An 18,990-nucleotide genomic window follows, 5' to 3' on the forward strand; every position below is an offset into this window, starting at 1 on the left:
TTTCTCCTTTCACTTTCTTCTAAATTGAAGTCGTAAGTGGGTGGGTCTAATTGGCAGAGAGTAAGTCACATGTCATAACAAATTACAAGAGGATCTGGGAAAACAAATGCCCAGCTTCTAACTTGAGGAGGAGAGACTCAGAAATTGAAAAATTTCTCATATTGAAAGGATTTTCAAAAGGTCCTGGATAGGTTAAAAAATCAGTGGCCAGGGAAGTCTCATCTTGTATAGGATTCCAGCGTTTGTCTAAATTTTTCTTTATCTGTCTGAAATTCCCATCTGCCCTTTACTTCTTTGTTTTCCAAAGGTGACCTCACCAGCATCTCAATTCTAACATTATGTTGGCAATGACCCAGGCAGTAAAAAATATATCACCAAATTAATTTAGTGGAAACACTAAAACATTCATGGTCTTAAAATTTTAACAGAAGCCTGCGTTTTCTCCATTAAAAAAATTAATCGTGTAGGATGTCTTTAATCAAAAGACAAATCAACTGGGTCGCAAAAAAGACTAAATAATGGCATTGTAACTGTACAAATCTGACTTTTGGCTGCTTTTTATAGGCCTGAAAAAAAAATCAAAAGCAGTAAAAACATATTATTTATGTCAGTAGTCCTTTTCATAAAATGTTGTGAAAACAATCTCTCTAAGAAGGAAGCAACATACTGAGCAAAAAGCCTCAGTCACAGGAAGTTCATTTTTTCTTTGGCTTACAGCCCAATGCCATCAGAACTAATTAAAAACAGAGCCACGCTGGTATGGGGCTCAGTGTTTGGGTTTTACAATAACAGAGTCACAAAGCAGGGGGATGTCTAATGAGAATAGTTTCTGAGTTTGTTTTGTAGCATTGGGCAACTATGTCAATTACTGAAACTGCAGCTCAGGGCCAGCACCCATGCTGGGATGTGAGAGAGTCTTACTGCCTTACAGATTGAGCTTCCTCTTTGATACATGTGATATGCATGTCACTTGTATACTGGTGCCACTCCTTGGCTGCAGATTATATCAGAAAAGGCTGATGCCACCTAGCTTCTCTCATCTGAGGCCAGATCAAATGTTACCAGGACCAGATTTCATCTGCATTATTAGCTATGCTCCAGTTAAAAAATAAAGCATGTCTTTCGGTTGAAAATTATTAGAAATGAAGGCTCTGACTTACACAGCCATATGTATGAGCTGCTGGAGAATTAATGTGGGATGGGAGGGGAGCACAGAAGGACATACATTCCAAGGTAAAAAATAGAAGAGCAAAGTAGCACGGCTAAAATGTCTTCTTGCTTTCCTGCATGTATAATAGGAATAAAATCAAGATTTTTCAGCCTTGCTTAAAGAATCAAAATTCACTCCACCCATACCCTAAAAGAACCTTTATTTGTTATTTGTGTATATGGGGATTATGGTGTATGATGTCCTGGTCATTTAAGAAATTGACTTGGAAAAAGAAGGTAGGAGAGTCATGGAAAGAGCTGGTAAAACACAGATAAGTAGTTATCAATAGAGTGCTTGCAACTCCATATGATCTTTTCAGATTTACCAATTTAACCTTGTGTTCAAGGAGATTTTTCTTCTCCTTCATGCAAACCATAATGGCAGAACAATTCAGTGCCAAATGTAAGCACCATCGATGTATTAAAAAGAACTGCAGGGCTGGGCATGGTGGCTCCCTCCTATAATCCAAGAGCTTTGGGAGGCTAAGACTGGAGGACTGCTTGAGGCCAGGAGTTCCAGACATCTTGGACAACGTTGCAGCACTCTACCCCAGCCTGGGCAACAGAGTGAGATTCTGTGTCTAAAAGTAAAAATAAATTAGAGTAAAATAAGAGCTTAACAAATTTTGTATCCACTTCTTGTGGTGTGATTTAGGGCATTTAAGACAGATGTGTTTATTTGTATTTCTGTTTCATTTACATTTCTTTTCATATTATAAGAACATATGTAAAGAAAAGTCAATGAATATGTAGTTCTAGTAGAGGAATTAAAATAAATATTCAGACATTAACTAATTAACTTATGTAATCAAGTAATTGGTCATCTCAATTATTAATGTCTTATGAAACATGCAAGATCTTCCTTTATGCTTTTTAAAGTTGTGAGCAGACAAGTTTATGACAGATGAACATGCTATGAAAGCAAGATTCGAAGAAGGCTGACATACACATTCTAGTCCAGCAATATTTATACAAATTAATTTAAAACATTTACTAATTTATATATTAATTCTCAATCTCAGTGGTGATTAGGCATAAAGAATAAGAATTTTTAAGTATGTGCAATTAATACTACTTCACAAAGTAGAATATAATTTTATACTTTTTCTTTTCTTACTTCGTTCACTTTCTGGACTTGCAATCTGTGTTAGTATTGGATATTCCCCCGATATCACATATAGTGCATTTTACAGAAACATGTATCTGCCTTGAGAGTTCTACAAGACAAAACCTAATTGGCTGGGATTCCTTAATGTCTGTCTCTCCAGCACCTCCTCCCAAACTTTCATCCTATGCCCCGGGAAGTCTTTGATAGTACATTGAGCTAGATATCCAATACCTGTGCTCCCAAGTATACTGGTTTCCAGAGGGCTCAAATAGCAAAGCTCTAAGTCAGGCATGGTGGCGCGTGCCTATAGTCCCACCTACTTGGGAGACTGAGGCTGGAGGATCACTTGAGTCCAGGAGTTTGAGACCAGCCTGGGCAACATAACAAGACCCTGTCTCTTACAAAAAAAAAAAAAAAAAAAAAAAAACTTGAAAGAAGGCTCCAAGCAGTTTGTTTGGAGAATGGCAACAACATTAGCACCCCAGAAATGTCATATTGGAACATTTGGTGGTGCCATGGCCTAGAGTGATTAAGAAGTGGGACTTGGAACTCCAGGGCCTATTAATGGTGGACCAGAAAAATGGCAGGTAAGGAAGGAGGCAAGGAGGAAAAGAGATGGGGACTGAAAGAAAGTTTGACAAGCAGAGACCTCTTCAAGTTGAATTCAGGTCCTGTGACTGGACCTGAATATGACGGGACAGTCTCTAAAACTCTACTCTGTTCAAATAGAAAGGGACAACATCAAATCTATTGTCACAGCAGGATTTACAAGGGGGTGGAGTTTGCAGTCTAAATCCTGCAGAAGTGGAACATTGAAAGTCACTGGTGGGTAATTTAGAACATCAACAGCATGAATGAAGAAGACTTGATTTTTTCCTTTTCTTTCACTATGAAAAATGATGAGAGAATATGATGTGTTTGGGGCAGGCGTGAAGAGTTTGGAGATTTTAGAGTTTTTGCTTTAGTTCCTGTTTACACTCAACTTCATGTATAAACTTATGTAAGTGATTTTGTAGAGCAGACCCAGTCCCTTGTATAATCATCTTAATGCAAACATTGATTTTATGATCTATGGCTTATAGTGTTGTAACCAATGAATTGTGAGGGAAGAGAAATTATATCTAATTTGGTATCTGTTACATGCCATTTATGACATATCTTATTTATTTCTCAATACCACCCCCAAAATGAGAAGTGATAATTATTTTTCACAACTAAAGAAACTGAGTCAAAGATGGAAATAGAATTAAGACCAAATAATTTGATTTAAAGAAAACCATTTTCTTTTCTTCAGGGGCAATTTTTTTTTACATTCCACCACATATTATTTATATGTTTATTATATTTCCTATGGAATCTGAAAATCATTGCACTCCAGTGGCAGTCCAAAATGATGTATTAATATCTTCGAGGTATCTACTACTTAAATAGGAAATTTATCTCCCTAACAAAAATAAAAATAACATCTTTGGCTAATGCACACGGGATGTTGACTACACTAATGTGTATTTGTGAAGTGCTTTCCCATATACATGGCAGGTTCACCAACATAACTCATCTGATCTTGACAACAACTCTGTAACCTGGATATTGGGTAAAATTGATTGAGGTAAAAATCTAAAAACAAACTGAATGGTATTAAGTAATTCATTGAGGATCCAAGTAGACAAACTGGAATTAGAATTCAAGGCTTCACATGCCTAGTCTTGTCCTTGTAGTATGAGATTCATGTTAAAAAGTGTACTGAAGACATGTGCAAAGACTTCTGAAATTAATTTGGAATATCACAGAATTGGGTTTGATCTCTCAGCGCTCTGCATTGTTCAAGGATTTGGGGGATTAGAGAGAATGTGCTTCGAGTGGCACTTCATGGTAAGCTAAGACGTTATGAAAAGTACTTCTGTGGTTTCTTTTTATCCAACGGACGTAAGAGGATTCCTGATGGGAAAAAAAAAAACCAAAACGGATTTTTTAACATTCTGGGCCACTGAAACTTTCCCACAAATTTTGACATATAATTATATTGGTGTCTAGAAGTTGAACAAATATGTGGAATTTTTTTCATGCCACCCAAATTCATCTCCCACCAATTCAGTGGCATCAAATATTCCTTATTTCCTGTTCACCCACTATACTTGGCAATGACATGTAGCACTGGCCTGTTGTTCTGTGAATGTGTCATCATTTCAGAGGTGCCAGCGGGCTTTTGGCAGAAGCAGGATTAGGGTGCATTACTGATAATAACTACCAGTCGGGCAGCAGTGTTGCCCCTGGTGCAAATTATAAATGACCTGTGTTTTTAGTCTTATCATATTCCTCTTGATCGTATTAATGCCTTCATTTAGAAAACATTTATGAAGCTCTTATTGGACGCGAGTCATTATGGGGATGCTACAAGAAGAGAAAACAAAGTGCTGTTCTCGAGGAGCTTTGGTGTGGTAGGGGACTTAGGCAGATGTAAAGAGGTGCATCTATAAGGCTTCCTCAACAATGCCCTATGGGGTCGATGAGGACATTTCTAGCAATTTTACTGTTCTCTAAACCAATCATTCACTTTGGCTTTATAATATTTGAAAGAAGGAAATATTAATAGGTGCATTTGGCTCCATTTCCTCCCCAAAATAAAAGCCATTTCTTTTTTTCCATAGGCTCTTTTGGAATTTTTTTGGTGATTTGTGCATAAATTCTTTCCATGAACAATTGCTGACAGTGGTCCATAAACACGTAGAGGTGAATAATTGGACGGACAGGAAAGATAAGGTAAGATGCTGCTGCTTCATTGTAATGTGTAGTCATTAGTGCAATGGTCACTTTTTCCAAACAGAAGGGGAGAATATTGATGTATCAAAGTCTTTCTTTTGTTTACTGTGAGTTTTGGTTTGTTGAGTCATCTCTTACAGTATGACCTTCTCAAATGCACTCACTGAAAATAGATCCAGAAGAGACTAACATTATGCAGGTTTAATTGACTGTGATCCTGTAAAAAATTAGAACCACATTTTTTTGTGTCCTCTACATGTGGGTGTTGAAGAATAAACCTTCTAAATGAGACCTCTTGACGTGGCTACAGCCATTTGTTTGAGTTTGTCTTAGTAACATCAAACCTTATGTTAATTACCACCACCGAATTCTCCTTCATTAAAATTTAAGATAAAAACTGCTTTAAAGTGTTGAGTGTTTTGAAAAGAAAGCCAACAGCGTTAGAATAGAATAGTCATGTTAGTGGAGCCAACTTTTCAATACAGTGAGCAGCTATTGAATTAATACAAATGGGCAGAATAAAGGAAAGAAAATATTAATTGACTGGATTTTGGGGGTTTTAAGTGGGATTCCATAGTTTCCCTGGGTATTTTGGCCAAATAAGAATGTCACCTGTGGTGGGAACGTAATGGTGCAGTTGCTTTAGAAAACAATCTGGCAGTTCTCCAAACAGCTAAACCTAGAGCTACCCAGCAACTCTACTCCTAGGTATATACCCAAGAGAGATGAAAACATATGTTCATGCAAAAACTTGTACATAATATTCTTAGCAGTATTATTCATAACAGACAAGAAGTAAAAATGACAAAAACGTCCACTGATTGATGAATGGATAAACAAAATGTGGTATATCCATATAATAGAATATTATTTGGCAATATAAAGAAACGTAATACTATAACATGGATGAACCTTGAAAACATTATGCTAAGTGAAAGAAGCCAGTCACAATGTACCCCAGATGATATGACTCCATTTATATAAAATGTCCAGAATAGGAAAGTTTATATTTAGAGGCAGAAAGTAGAATAGTGGTTGCTTAGGGCTGGTGGAGGAATGAGGGATTTGGGGAGATTGCAAGGTGATGGCTAAGGGTTATAGAATTTTTTAGGGAGAATGAAAACGTTATAAAATTGATTGTGGTGATGGTGCACAACTGTGTAAATATACTCAAAGCCATTGAATTGTACACTTTAAATGAATGAAATATATGGTATGTGAACTATATCTCAATAAAGCTGTTTTTTAATAACAAGAATGTTGCCTGTATTCACAGTCCCAGTATATAAAACCGAAAAACTTCATATTATCAGTGTTAAAACCCTTACTTGTATTATGTTAGTTGACCTTTGGTCTCTTTTAATAAAGATTTAGTATGACTTATATTCCATTTTATAAGGTGGGTATATGAGAGCTAGGGGAACTATCTTATTATCACATATAATATACCAGCAATACTTTTGGTCACTATGTAAAAAAGCCCCCTTTTAACCATGAAAAATCCGACTGAAGCCAATTGCAAGAGAACCACTTCATTTCAGAAGGATTTGTAAAAGCAAAAGTAATTGGCAATAATATATATAGGACTTGTAAATATTATATATACTTGATGAATTAGGTCTGAAACTTCTGGACTCTTGTCATGTGGCATTTCATTTGTACTCCATTCTTCCAGACCTTTCAAATTCATAAAGAGACATTAAAAAATTGTTGTTAAGCTGTTAGGACTGCATATAGAACATGGGATGTGGTTGGCCATACACTCTGCATCTCATCACACAGCAAACTACAGAACTGGGATGTTGGTTTTTGCTCACATCATGTTTAAGTAATGCTTCACAAGTTTGAACAGATATATATTTTCTCTCCCCTATTCATCTTATTAATTGTGTAATAAGGTGTCAGTAATAGAAAAAGGCCTTGCTTCTTTCCTTCCTATATTTAAAGAAAAATGATTCTCAGTTTCAATGTTTATAAGAACAAATAAAACTCTTAAAGTATCAACAGTACAAAATTACAGATAATGTTATTTACCCTGCATGTATTCAATAATGTGAATGTATTTATTAAAGCTGTATTTTCTTTCAAGAAATATATGTATGTGATAATATACCTTATCAGACGGTATGCTGGTAAATGTTTAGCAATCAGATCTCCTGAAAAAAAAAAAGTCTTAATTTGTAGCTGTTGCCAACTTTGGTCATGTAGATATTCCCACCATGGCTGATTTCAAACTGTTTGTGAGATGTCTCTAATGTGGTGTTAAGCAAAGATATACAAAATGGCTCTTGAGAGGTTGTATGAGTTGACTGCCACACACCATTGGGTGCTTCTTAACATATATACACACATAAACACAGAGACACGTGTACATGTGCACAGACATGCACGCACTGTCATTTGTAATTTATGCAACTGTATTGGGAGATGATATGTTCAACAATATGTTTTTCTTGATACATCCAGAGATACTTAAAAGTTTTACCACATTGGAGGCTTCTCTTGCTAAAATAGATGATCAAATTCCTTGCTGACAATATAGAGCAGGGGTGTCTAATCTTTTAGCTTCCCTGGGCCACATTGGAAGAAGAAGAATTGTCTTGGGCCACACATAAAATACACTAACACTAACGATAGTTGATGAGTTCAAAATAATAGCCAAAAAATCTCATAACGATTTAAGGAAGTTTATGAATTTATGCTGGGCCACATTCGAAGCTGTCCTGGGCTGCATGCAGCCCTCAGGCTGCGTGTTGGACAAGCCTGATATAGAGTATACCTTAAGAAACGTAATCTTTTCTTAATTCAAAATCAATTGTTAGAGTAATAAAGTAGAACTAAGGTTCTTATTTCAACTCGATGATTAAGTAGTGGTGTGTGTGTGTGTGTGTGTGTGTGTGTGTGTGTGTGCATGGGAGGTTACCTTACTTGAGAGATCCCCTCAGTCATCTCCCTAGGCTTTGGCTTGGTTTACTTCATTGATATTTAGCAAGTTTCATTGGATAAATTCCAAGTCCCTTCCATTTCCAAACCTATGAATTTAGTCACCATGAATTAATATATGCCATAGTACTAGTTTCAGTGCAGTATGATTGGGAGTGATCATATCTGTTATTGAGGTTTGTTCTCTTCAGCTGTTTGTGATATTATCCTTATGTTTGTTCTTGATCGTCAGATCTCCTTCCTCTACCTTTAGTTTGCTGCTTCTAATCTAATGGACTTGGGAGAAGCCACTTATGAGAATGGTATGTAAGCCAAGAGCAAATGAACTGACGTCTGAGGGGCTGGCTATCCAAACAACAAAAGATGAAGCATCAGATCATTCATTGAAGAGTTTCTTGCTCTTACAAGGTCTTTGCAATGATTTGAGAGAGGAAGTTGCTATATAATGCTATCTGGATGAGTTCTTTGTATTTTTACGCTGCATTTTATTATTTAGTATTTATTCTGTGTTTTGGTTATATCACAATATTTTGGTAGTTTGTAATAGAACTTCAAAAATTCAGGTTTATGTATAAGGCATATTTTAAGACGTCTAATTTTCACATATGGAAAATCTGAGGAAGATATTCGCTCAAAGCTACACATCATATTTCAAGCACAGACAAGACTAGAATTCGGACTTCCTGACCGTTAGGACTATTCAGACATTCGTAATCCATCATCCATCTAGGAGTTTCAGTAAATAGGCCATAGTCTTTAAGCTGTAGAAAATTTTATTTCTAAGCCCTTCAAAATAGGTTCATGAGGTACAAAATGTTGCATTCCATTCTTTATAAGGTGATTTGATTTGACCATCCTCCCTGGTGAAACATTCTATCTTTATCTTTCTTGTGGGCCCCTGTTGGGTCGTGAGTAATCAAAGGTAGTTACAGTGCCTTGGCTGGTGGTCCTCTCTGATCATTAGCCTTCTCTCCAAGCAGGCTGCATCTCGTTGTGCATTTGCTCTTTTTCCATTGTTACTTTAGGTTTGAAGGTCATTGTTGTTTTCATACCACAGTTGAGAAATAACAATCTTTACAAGGTTTCCAATAGTGCCATCTGTAAATTTTCAAAGGTACTGTTTTTCTGAAAGGTCTTGCATCCCTTGTTTTTTGCTCCTCTAGGACTTATAGACCTGTCTCCTCTCCCCAAGTCAGTGGGAAATTCTTTTTCTTGTTTATAAAGACAACCTTCTCCTTTGTTTCTTTCTAGACACTCTCCTTGTTTCTGTAATTCGCCTTTGCACTTTTGCTTTCTTTGTCAACTCTGTTTGTTCTCCTATGGGATAGATTTTAGAAACAGGGACAGAAAGTCTGGCAGGCTAATTCTGCTTTTTCTTCTTTTACTGAGCACATCTCACCTCTCCTGCACTCCAGATTTTGAAAAGTTAACTGGATACCTGCTTGAATGTGATGTGGGAATGTAAGAAATGTGTATAAACACTGGTTGCTTCAAGGAGGAGGGATTAAGGATGAGACGGAAAAAGATCATTAATATTTTCTTTATTCACTTTTGTGATTCTTGATCTTTCATAATTAGCTTATATTATCTTTTAAATTCAAAACTCTAATAAAGAATTGGTTGAGTTTGGAAAATAGACTAGAGCTTTGCTAAAATCACTTTTTAGTTCTTTTAGTTCTAGTAGTGTTTTTGGTAGGCTGCAGTCTGTTTTCTGAACGCAGTCTTACTTGCATATATTAGCAAAAAACAAATGGAAATTGAAATGCATAGTTCACTTACAATGGCATAGAAATAAAATATTTAGAAATAAGAAAACCGAGGGAAGGGCAGTCTTTTCAACAAGTGATAATTGGCTATTTATATATAAAAAAACTCAATCATTACCTTACACATTCATAAATATTAACTTACAACAGAACATATAATTAAATGTAAGAGCTAAAACTTTAAAGTACCTAGAAGAAGATATCAGAGAGATATGACTCTGAGTTAGACAAAGCATTCTTAGATAGGATACAAAGTATGAAATATTTGAAAAATATTTGAAAAAATATATGAAAATTCAAAAATATGAAAGAAAAAAATTGATGTTAGACTTAATCAAAATTATAAATTTTTTTATAATTTTTGAACAACACTGTTAAAAACATCAAAAGATTAGTTATAGAATGGGAAGAACTATTTATAAAATGCATATTTGATAAAGGACTTATATCCAGAATATATAAAGAACTCTTACAACTCAATAGTAAGAAGACAAATCCTTGATTAAAAAAAAAATCAATAGACAATTCAATAGACAAGATGTATGAATGGTCAGAAAACACACACAAAAAAATGCTTAACATCATTAGTCATCAGGGAAATGCAAATTAAAACCCATTAAAATTGAGATATGCCTACACACCCACTAGAAAAGCTAAAATTAAAAAGATAGAGCGTTCCAGGTGCTGACAAGGATGTAAAGCAACTAGAAGTCCCATACATTGCCGGTAGGAATGCAAAATGGTATGGTGACTTTGAAAAACAGTTTTGCTGTAAGACCCAACAACCTCACTCTTAGGTTAGGTAGTTTGGTGCAAAAGTAATTGCGGTTTTTGCCGTTACTTTTAATGACATTACTTTCAATACAATACTTTTTTTTTTTTTGAGACGGAGTCTCGCTCTGTTGCACCCAGGCTGAAGTGCAGTGGTATGATCTCGGCTCACTGCAACCTACTCCTCCCAAGTTCAAGCGATTCTCCTGCCTCAGCCTCCCAGGTAGCTTGGATTACAGGCACATGCCACACTTTTAATGGCAAAGAACACAATTACTTTTGCATCAAACTAATATTTAGGTAAGATAAATTAAAACATATGTTCACAAAAAGCTACATATGTGAATGTTGATGATAGCAGCATCATTCACAGTAACTCCAGACTGGAAACAACCCAGTTGTCCATCAGCTGGTGAATAGCTAAACAGGTTGTAATAAATCCACGCAATGGAACACTATTCAGCAACATGAAAAAATGAGCAACCAATAAATGCAACAACCTTGATAAACCTCAAAAGCATTATGTTAAGTGAAAGAAGTCAGACACAAAGTATTACATACTGTGTGACTTCATGTATGTAAAATTCTAGAAAAAGCAAGAGTAGAGGAACAGAATACAGATCAGTGGTTTCCAGAGGCTAGGATGGGAGAGAGAGAGACTACAAAGAGCCCAAAAGGAATTTTTTTCAGGGGATAGGATAATAGTCTATATATTTATGGTAGTAGTTATAGGACTATTTACATGGACGTGTTTCAAATTTTATTTAACTGTGCCCTGAAAAAGAGTAGACTTTACTGTATGTAGTTGTACTCAATAAACCTCTCTTAAAATATACTGGGGGCAGCGGGAGGAGGGAATTATATCTCCCTGCTTCAGTTTCCTCATCTGTAATGTGGACCCGATAATAAAACACTGCAAGCTCCGCCTCCTGGGTTCACGCCATTGTCCTGCCTCAGCCTCCCAAGTAGCTGGGACTACAGGCACCTGACACCACACCAGGCTAATTTTTTGTATTTTTAGTAGAGATGGGGTTTCACTGTGTTAGCCAGGATGGGCTCGATCTTCTCACCTCGTGATCCACCCGCCTCAGCCTCCCAAAGTTCTGAGATTAGAGGCATGAGCCATTATTATTTTATTAATAATCATATTATTTATTGTATTAGTCAGGGTTCTCTAGAGGGACAGAATAGAATAGATGTACATATGTAGGGGAGTTTATTAGAAAAGTTGACTCACATGATCACAAGGTGAAGTCCCACAACAGGCTGTGTGCAAGCTGAGGATCCAGGAAGCCAGTCTGAGCCCCAAAACCTCAAAAGTAGGGAAGCTGATAGTGCAGCCTTCAGTCTGTAACTGAAGGCCTGAGAGCCCCTGGCAAATCACTAGTGTAAGTCCAAGAATCCAAAAACTGAAGAACTTGGAGTCTGATGTTCCAGGGCAGGAAGAATACAGCACAGGAGAAAGATGGAGGCCAGAAGACTCAGCAAGTTGGCTTTTTCCATGACTGCTTTTATGCTGGCAGCTGATTAGATGGTGCCCACTCAGACTGAAGGTGAGTCTGCCTCTCCCAGTCCACTGACTCAAATGTTAATATCCTTTGGCAACACCCTCACAGACACACCCAGGAACAATACTTTACATCCTTCAATCCAATCAAATTGACACTCAATATTAACCATCATAATTATTATTATTATTTATGGCTTTTCTGTGTTTTACTTATTTTACTTATTAAAGATTAGTTAACTTATTGTAGTTCCCCATAAGATTTCACTGGAAACAAAGTTTGCTGCCAACAAGCACAAAATATAAGTTTGTAACTATATCTAAAAACTATGATCATGGACAGGTGTTTTCATGTGTTTTGGCATTTGTGAAATGGTGGGTGGGCAAAATGTGGGAGGCTGTGCTTATCTAAAGCCTGCAGGGTCCTAGAACCCTAGTTCACTGGGCATTAAGGTTCATGGAGGCTTAGCAAAGATCTGCTTGGATTTGGAGAAAGAGTTTCTCAGTGTGTTGTGTTTCACTCTTTGAAATAACATAAAAAATCCCTGGTTCTTTCTGGTTCAGAAGTAAATTTTTTCATCAGTCTAAGTTCCCTTCTTACTCCACCATGCTCTGGATAAGACCCATTCTTCATACTTATTTTCCCATTTACACTCTTCCAATTTTCTAACTTTCTAGAAGGACCAACTGATTCCTTTATATCCCTGCATTAATTAAGCATTAATGTGGGCAGTTTTCTGCCTATTTATTTTAAATATTTTATTTTAAAATATTTTCATACAATTATACTTCATTTTATTGTGCCTTGTAGTTATTGTATTATTTACAACCCCAGGTTGCCACAAACATGTACCAAGAGAGTGCATGTTGTTTTTCCAAAATGTACTCTCTTCTTGGCTCTGCATCACATTTGGTAATTCTTGCACTCCTTCAAATATTTTCATTATCATTATATCTGCTGTGGTGGTCTGTGATCACTGATTTTTGATGTTACTATGGTAATTGTTTTGGGGGTGCCAAGAACCATGCCCATGTAAGACAGCAACTTCATCAGTGAATGTTGTGTGTGTTCTGACTGCCCCACCAACCAGTCATTCCCCATCTTTCTCCCTCATGGGGATTCCCTTTCCCTGAGACACAACAATATTGAAATTAGGCCAATTAATAACCCTACAATGACCTCTAAGTGTTCAAGTTAAAGGGAGAGTTGCATGTCTCTCATTTTAAATCAAAAGTGAGAAATGATTAATCTTACTGAGGAAGGCATGTCCAAAGCTGAGACAGCCCAAAAATTAAGCTTACATTTACATAGCCAAGCTGTAAATGCAAAGGTAAGATTCTTTAAGGAGACTAAATGTGCTACTCTAGTGACTACACGAATGACAAGACAGCAAAATAGCCTTATTGCTAATATAGAGGAAGTTTGAGTGGTCTGGATAGAAGATCAAACCAGCTGCAACACTCCCTTAAGCCAAATCCTAATCCACAGAAAGACCCCAACTCTCTTCAGTTCTATGAAGGCTGAGGAATGTGAAGAAACTGTAGAAAAAAAGTTTGAAGCTAGCAGAGGTTGGTTCATGGACTTTATGGAAGCAATCCATCTTCATAAAACAAAAGTGCAGGGTGAAGCAGCAAGTGCTAATGTAGAAGCATCAGCAAGTTATCCAGGAGATCTAGCTAAGATCATTGATTAATGTGGCTATACTAAACAACAGATTTTCAATGCAGATGAAACAGTCTTCTATTGGAAGAAGATGCCATCTAGGATTTTCATAGCTAAAGAAGAGAAGTTAGTGCCTGGCTTCAAAGCTTCAAAGGACAGGTTGACTCTCTTGGGGTCTGGTGACTTGAAGTTGAAGCCAATGCTCATTTACTATTCCAAAAATTCTAAGGCCCAGGCTGGGTGCAGTGGCTCATGCCTGTAATCCCAGCACTTTGGGAGGCCGAGGCAGGTGGATCACAAGGTCAGGAGATCGAGATCATCCTGGCTAACAAGGTGAAACCCTGTCTCTACTAACAATACAAAAATTAGCTGGGTGTGGTGGTGTGTGCCTGTAATCCCAGATACTCAGAAGGCTGAGGCAGGAGAATGGCTTGAACCAGGGAGTCGGAGATTGCAGCGAGCCGAGATTGCACCACGGCACTCCAGCCTGGGGACAGAGCAAGACTCTGTCTACAAAAAAAAAAAAAAAAAGAAAAAAAAAAAAAAACTTCTAGGGCCCTTAAAAATTATGCTATGTCTACTCTGCTTGTGCTTTCTATATGGAACAACAAAGCCTAGAGGACAGCATAACTGTTTACAGCATGGTTTACTGAATATTTTAAGCCCACTACTGATACCTACTGCTCAGAAGAAAAGATCTTTTTGAAATATTATTGCTCTCTGACAAGGTACTTGGTCACCCAAAATCCTTGATGGAGATGTACAAGGAGATTAATGTTGCTTTTATGCCTGCTAACACAACATCCATTCTGCAGCCCATGGATTAATGAGTAATTTTGAATTTTTAAGTTTTATTATTTCAGAAATGCATTTTATAAGACTAAAGCTGCCCTAGCTAGTGATTCCTCTGATGGATCTGGGCAAAATAAATTGAAAATATTCTGGAAAGAATTCGCCATTCTAGATGCCATCAAGAACATTTCTGATTCATGAGAGGAGATTAAAAGATCAATCTTAACAGGAGTTTGATGGAAGTTGATTCCAACCTTATGGATGATTCGGTGTGGTTCAAGACTTTAGTGGAGGAAGTAACTGCAGATGTGGTGAAAATAGCAAGAGAACTAGAATTAGAAGTGGAGCCTGAAGTTGTGACTGAATTGCTGCCATCTAATCAACAAACTTGAATTACGAGAAGCTGCTTCTTGTGGATGAAAAAAAGTAAGTTACTTGAGATGAAGAATCTGCTGATAAGGATGCAGCAAACATTGTTGAAATGACAACAAAAGATTTAGAATATTACATAAACTTAGTTGATAAGCAGTGGTAGGATTTGAGAGGATAGACTTCAGTTTTGGGAGAAGTTCAACTGTGGGTAAAATGCTATAAAACAGCATTGCATGCTACAGAGAAATCTTTCATGAAAGGAAAAGTCCATCTATGTGGCTGGCAGACTTCATTGTCTTATTTTAAGAAATTGCTATAGCCATCCCAAGTATCTGCAGCCATCACCTTGGTCGGTCGGCAGCCATCAACATCAAGGCAGGACCCTCTATCAGCAAAAAGATTATGACTTGCTGAAGGCTTAGATAATTGTTAGTACTTTTAAGCAATATTTGAAAATTAAGGTATGTACATTGTTTTTATAGATATAATGTTATTGCATACTTGATAGACTACAGTATAGTGTAAACATAATTTTATATGCGCTGGGAAAATAAAAAAAAGTGTGTGACTTGGTTTATTGCAATTTGTTTTATTTCAGTGATCTGGAACTGAACCTGACATATCCCTGAGGTTTGCCTTCAGTTACAGAAAATTTGCAAAATAGTACAGAGAATGTTTACCATTCATGGAGTCTTCCCTAACATTAATATTATTATGATATAATCATAGAATTTAAGAAAACCAGGAAATTAACACTGACACAATGAAATACTGTTAATTTGTCTGAAAGCCTTATTTACATTTCACTTTTTCCCCGCTAAGTAATGTCTTCTTTTTTGATCCATGATTTTGTACAGGATCGTACCTTGCACTTAGCTATTTTGTGTCCTTAGTCTGCTCTAATCACAGTTTCTCAGTCTTTCCTCTTTCATGACTCTGACATCTTTGAAGACTCTGGTTAGTTGTTTGGTATAATGTCCCTCAATCTGAGTTTGTCTGATGTTTTATTCAGGCTAAGATTGAGGTTATATATTTTTGTGGGTTTTTTTTTTAATTTTTATTTTTTTGAGACAGAGTCTTGCTCTGTCAGCCAGGCTGCAGTGAGGTGGTGCTATCTCAGGTCACTGAAACCTCTGCCTCCTGGGTTCAAGCGATTCTCATGCCTCAGCTTCCCAGATAGCTGGGATTACAGGTGCCTGCTACCATGCCCTGCTAATTTTTGTATTTTTATTTGCAATGGGGTTCTACCATGTTGGCCAGGCTGGTCTCAAACTCCTGAGCTCAAGTGATCCACCCGCCTTGGACTCCCAAAGTGCTGGAATTACAGGCATTAGCCACTGCACCCAGCCTGGAGTTATATATTTTAGGACAAGAATACCATAGAAATGATGTGTCCTCAGTTCGTCATAGGAATGGTGTAAGATATTGGTGTATCTTATTACTGATGATTTGACCTTGATCATTTGCTTAAGATAATGTCTGCCAAATGTATCCATCATAAAGTTACTCCTTTTTAAAGTTGCTTTTTTCCCATTCATAATTAATAAGTATATTTAGGAGAGATACTTTAAGGATTTGCAAATATTTTGTCCTTATCGTATTTTTTCCTACTAATTTCAATACGGAGAAACATTGTTTTACCCTGATCCTTAGCTAAGTGGCTCAGAAATAAAGAAAGCATTTAGGTACTTCAAAATGTGAGTCCCCAATAATTGGATGTATAGATGTACTTTAGCATTGATTCCTTCTGAATATGCACAAGATTATTTAAGGCCAAGTGAGGAGAGGGAGTAGACTGAAAATGTGCATTGCAGGTTTCTGAAACAGCTGACTCACTCAGTCACATTCATGGCATATTTTTGAGTCTTATTTCACATAGTCCCTGCTGCCACTCTGACTTACTCCACCTCCAGGCCATTTCACACTGAAGTTTGTGAGGATCTCGGCTCGTGTCCCCAGGGTGTTTATTTCCTAGTTTCTCAGAGGGAAGGCGCAGTGTGCCTACCCTGGCCTCCCACTCCAATCACAGATTCAGCTACTTCCACAGATGCCCATGTAAATCATCTTTAGTAGAACAATGAGAATCTGGGGAAAACCCCTCCTAGGGAAACGAGTGTCATTTCATTAAAAGAAAAAAATCCACAATCCTTCAAATCTGGTTCATCTCACAGTCTAAATGCAAGTTCTTAATTAAAAGCCAACAGAGATTTCTAAAGTTGGAGAAAAACTGGAGCAACAACTTTTAAAATTATCCTGTGGGCTTTTTTTCCTTCTTAGTCTCTTAAAGGGAAAAAGGCTAATAACCATTCAGTGGCAAATTGCTGTTCCTTCAGAACAAGGAAGTGAATGAGACCGAAAAGTGGCATCCCAGGGGAATAGGGAGTCATCCTGTAATTAGACGGGGCACCATGTCGAGAGGCAGCAAAAAATTACTGAAATGGATCAATGAGGAATTGTCCTATTAGGCCTGAATAGTTTATTCTAATTTCGAGTTTCTGGAAGAAATTGTGTTTTCCACGGTACCTAAAACAGTGCTGAGCATAAAGTAAGAACTCACTGAATCCTTGTTTATTGATTTGAGGATTCCATAGTTCAAAGTCTCTGGTGTTTTGGTAGACTGTGATTTTTGTTTCAGCATGTCGGTGCTGAATGATGGTGATGATAATAGGCTCTTTATATATGGGGTTGATCTTCCTCAGCACTACTGACATTTGGGACTAGATGATTCTTTGTTGTGGGGTGTTCATTGAGGGATGTTTAGCAGCGTTCCTTACTTCTATGCACTAGATGCCAGTAGCATCGCCTCAACTCATGACAATCAAATATGTCTTCAGACATTGCCAAATGTTTTTATTTCTTTATCCCAAGGTTGTCCCACAGATAAATGGTAGAATTGAGGATAAGACCCAGAAGGTCTGAATCCTGGCCTTTAGTAATTGCCATACTATAACCCTACTAATTGCATCATGGACTACATTGATATGAACTAAATGTTAGAAGCATTGACATACAGCAGCACAGTTTTTAAAAAAATTGTTTAGAATAAATTCTTTGCACATATCAGTTATGCAACTTAGTGGCATGATGACCACCCTGAAGAATCAATAAATTTTGTCCATTTTGCAGGAGAACCCACCGATCATGGAGGCATGAAATAAACTGAGCAGAGGAGATTTGGTTTTGCTTCTTTCTGAGTACCAGCCGAGGTCTGGGCAGTACTGAATCCGAATCTCTTTCCTTAATTTACATATTGCCTCCATTTTAGCAATACAGAAGGGAAATGAATAAAAACAATTATCCTCAAAGACATTCAGTCTGGTCTTGACTTGTTAAGAACGATAAAAGTCAGCAGTTAGAAGCATTTAATACAGCTGAACAAACCATAGAGTCTCAAACAGCTTCATCTGGTGCATTTCCTCTCAATGGCAAATAAAAAGGAAGACTATAATTAGGGCATGATTCTGCACAAGCTATCCAATAAAAGCTTTTTAAAAATGATTGCCCTTATAGACAGCAATGTAAAGAACAAAGGAATCATGGTTTATTATTTGCTTATTAGTATTACTATATGATATTCTATTTTTTCATTTTAAACCAAAATGAATTACTAAAATGCTCACATGATATCACGCTACCTGACTTTAAACTATACTACAAGGCTACAGTAACCAAAAGAGCATGGTACTGGTACCACCACAGAGACATAGATCAATGGAACAGAACAGAGCCCTCAGAAATGATGCCGCATAGCTACAACTATCTGATCTTTGACAAACCTGACAAAAACAAGAAATGGGGAAAGGATTCCCTATTTAATAAATGGTGCTGGGAAAACTGGCTAGCCATATGTAGAAAGCTGCAACTGGATCCCTTCCTTACACCTTATACAAAAATTAATTCAAGATGGATTAAAGACTTATATGTTAGACCTAAAACCATTAAAATCCTACAAGAAAACCTAGGCAATACCATTCAGGACATAGGCGTGGGCAAGGACTTCATGTCTAAAACACCAAAAGCAATGGCAACAAAAGCCAAAATCGACAAATGGGATCTCATTAAACTAAAGAGCTTCTGCACAGCAAAAGAAACTATCATC

General features: G+C 37.0%; 1 long non-coding RNA gene across 3 annotated transcripts in view; it reads left to right on the forward strand.

Moving 5' to 3' along the window:
• The window catches only part of LOC129473421 (uncharacterized), a 105,086-nt gene extending 86,967 nt beyond the window's left edge, over positions 1-18,119 (forward strand). For 2 of the 3 annotated variants that reach the window (XR_010119015.1, XR_010119013.1), the window contains exon 6: positions 18,018-18,119. This is a non-coding gene — a long non-coding RNA (uncharacterized lncRNA). Of the gene's footprint in view, positions 1-8,273; positions 8,447-18,017 lie in introns of those variants that run through there. The other variant, XR_010119014.1, reaches the window with a different exon arrangement.
• Positions 18,120-18,990: the final 871 nt, after the last annotated feature.

The sequence above is a fragment of the Symphalangus syndactylus genome, chromosome 23 (genome assembly GCF_028878055.3).
Source record: "Symphalangus syndactylus isolate Jambi chromosome 23, NHGRI_mSymSyn1-v2.1_pri, whole genome shotgun sequence".
Classification (NCBI taxonomy): Eukaryota; Metazoa; Chordata; class Mammalia; order Primates; family Hylobatidae; genus Symphalangus; species Symphalangus syndactylus.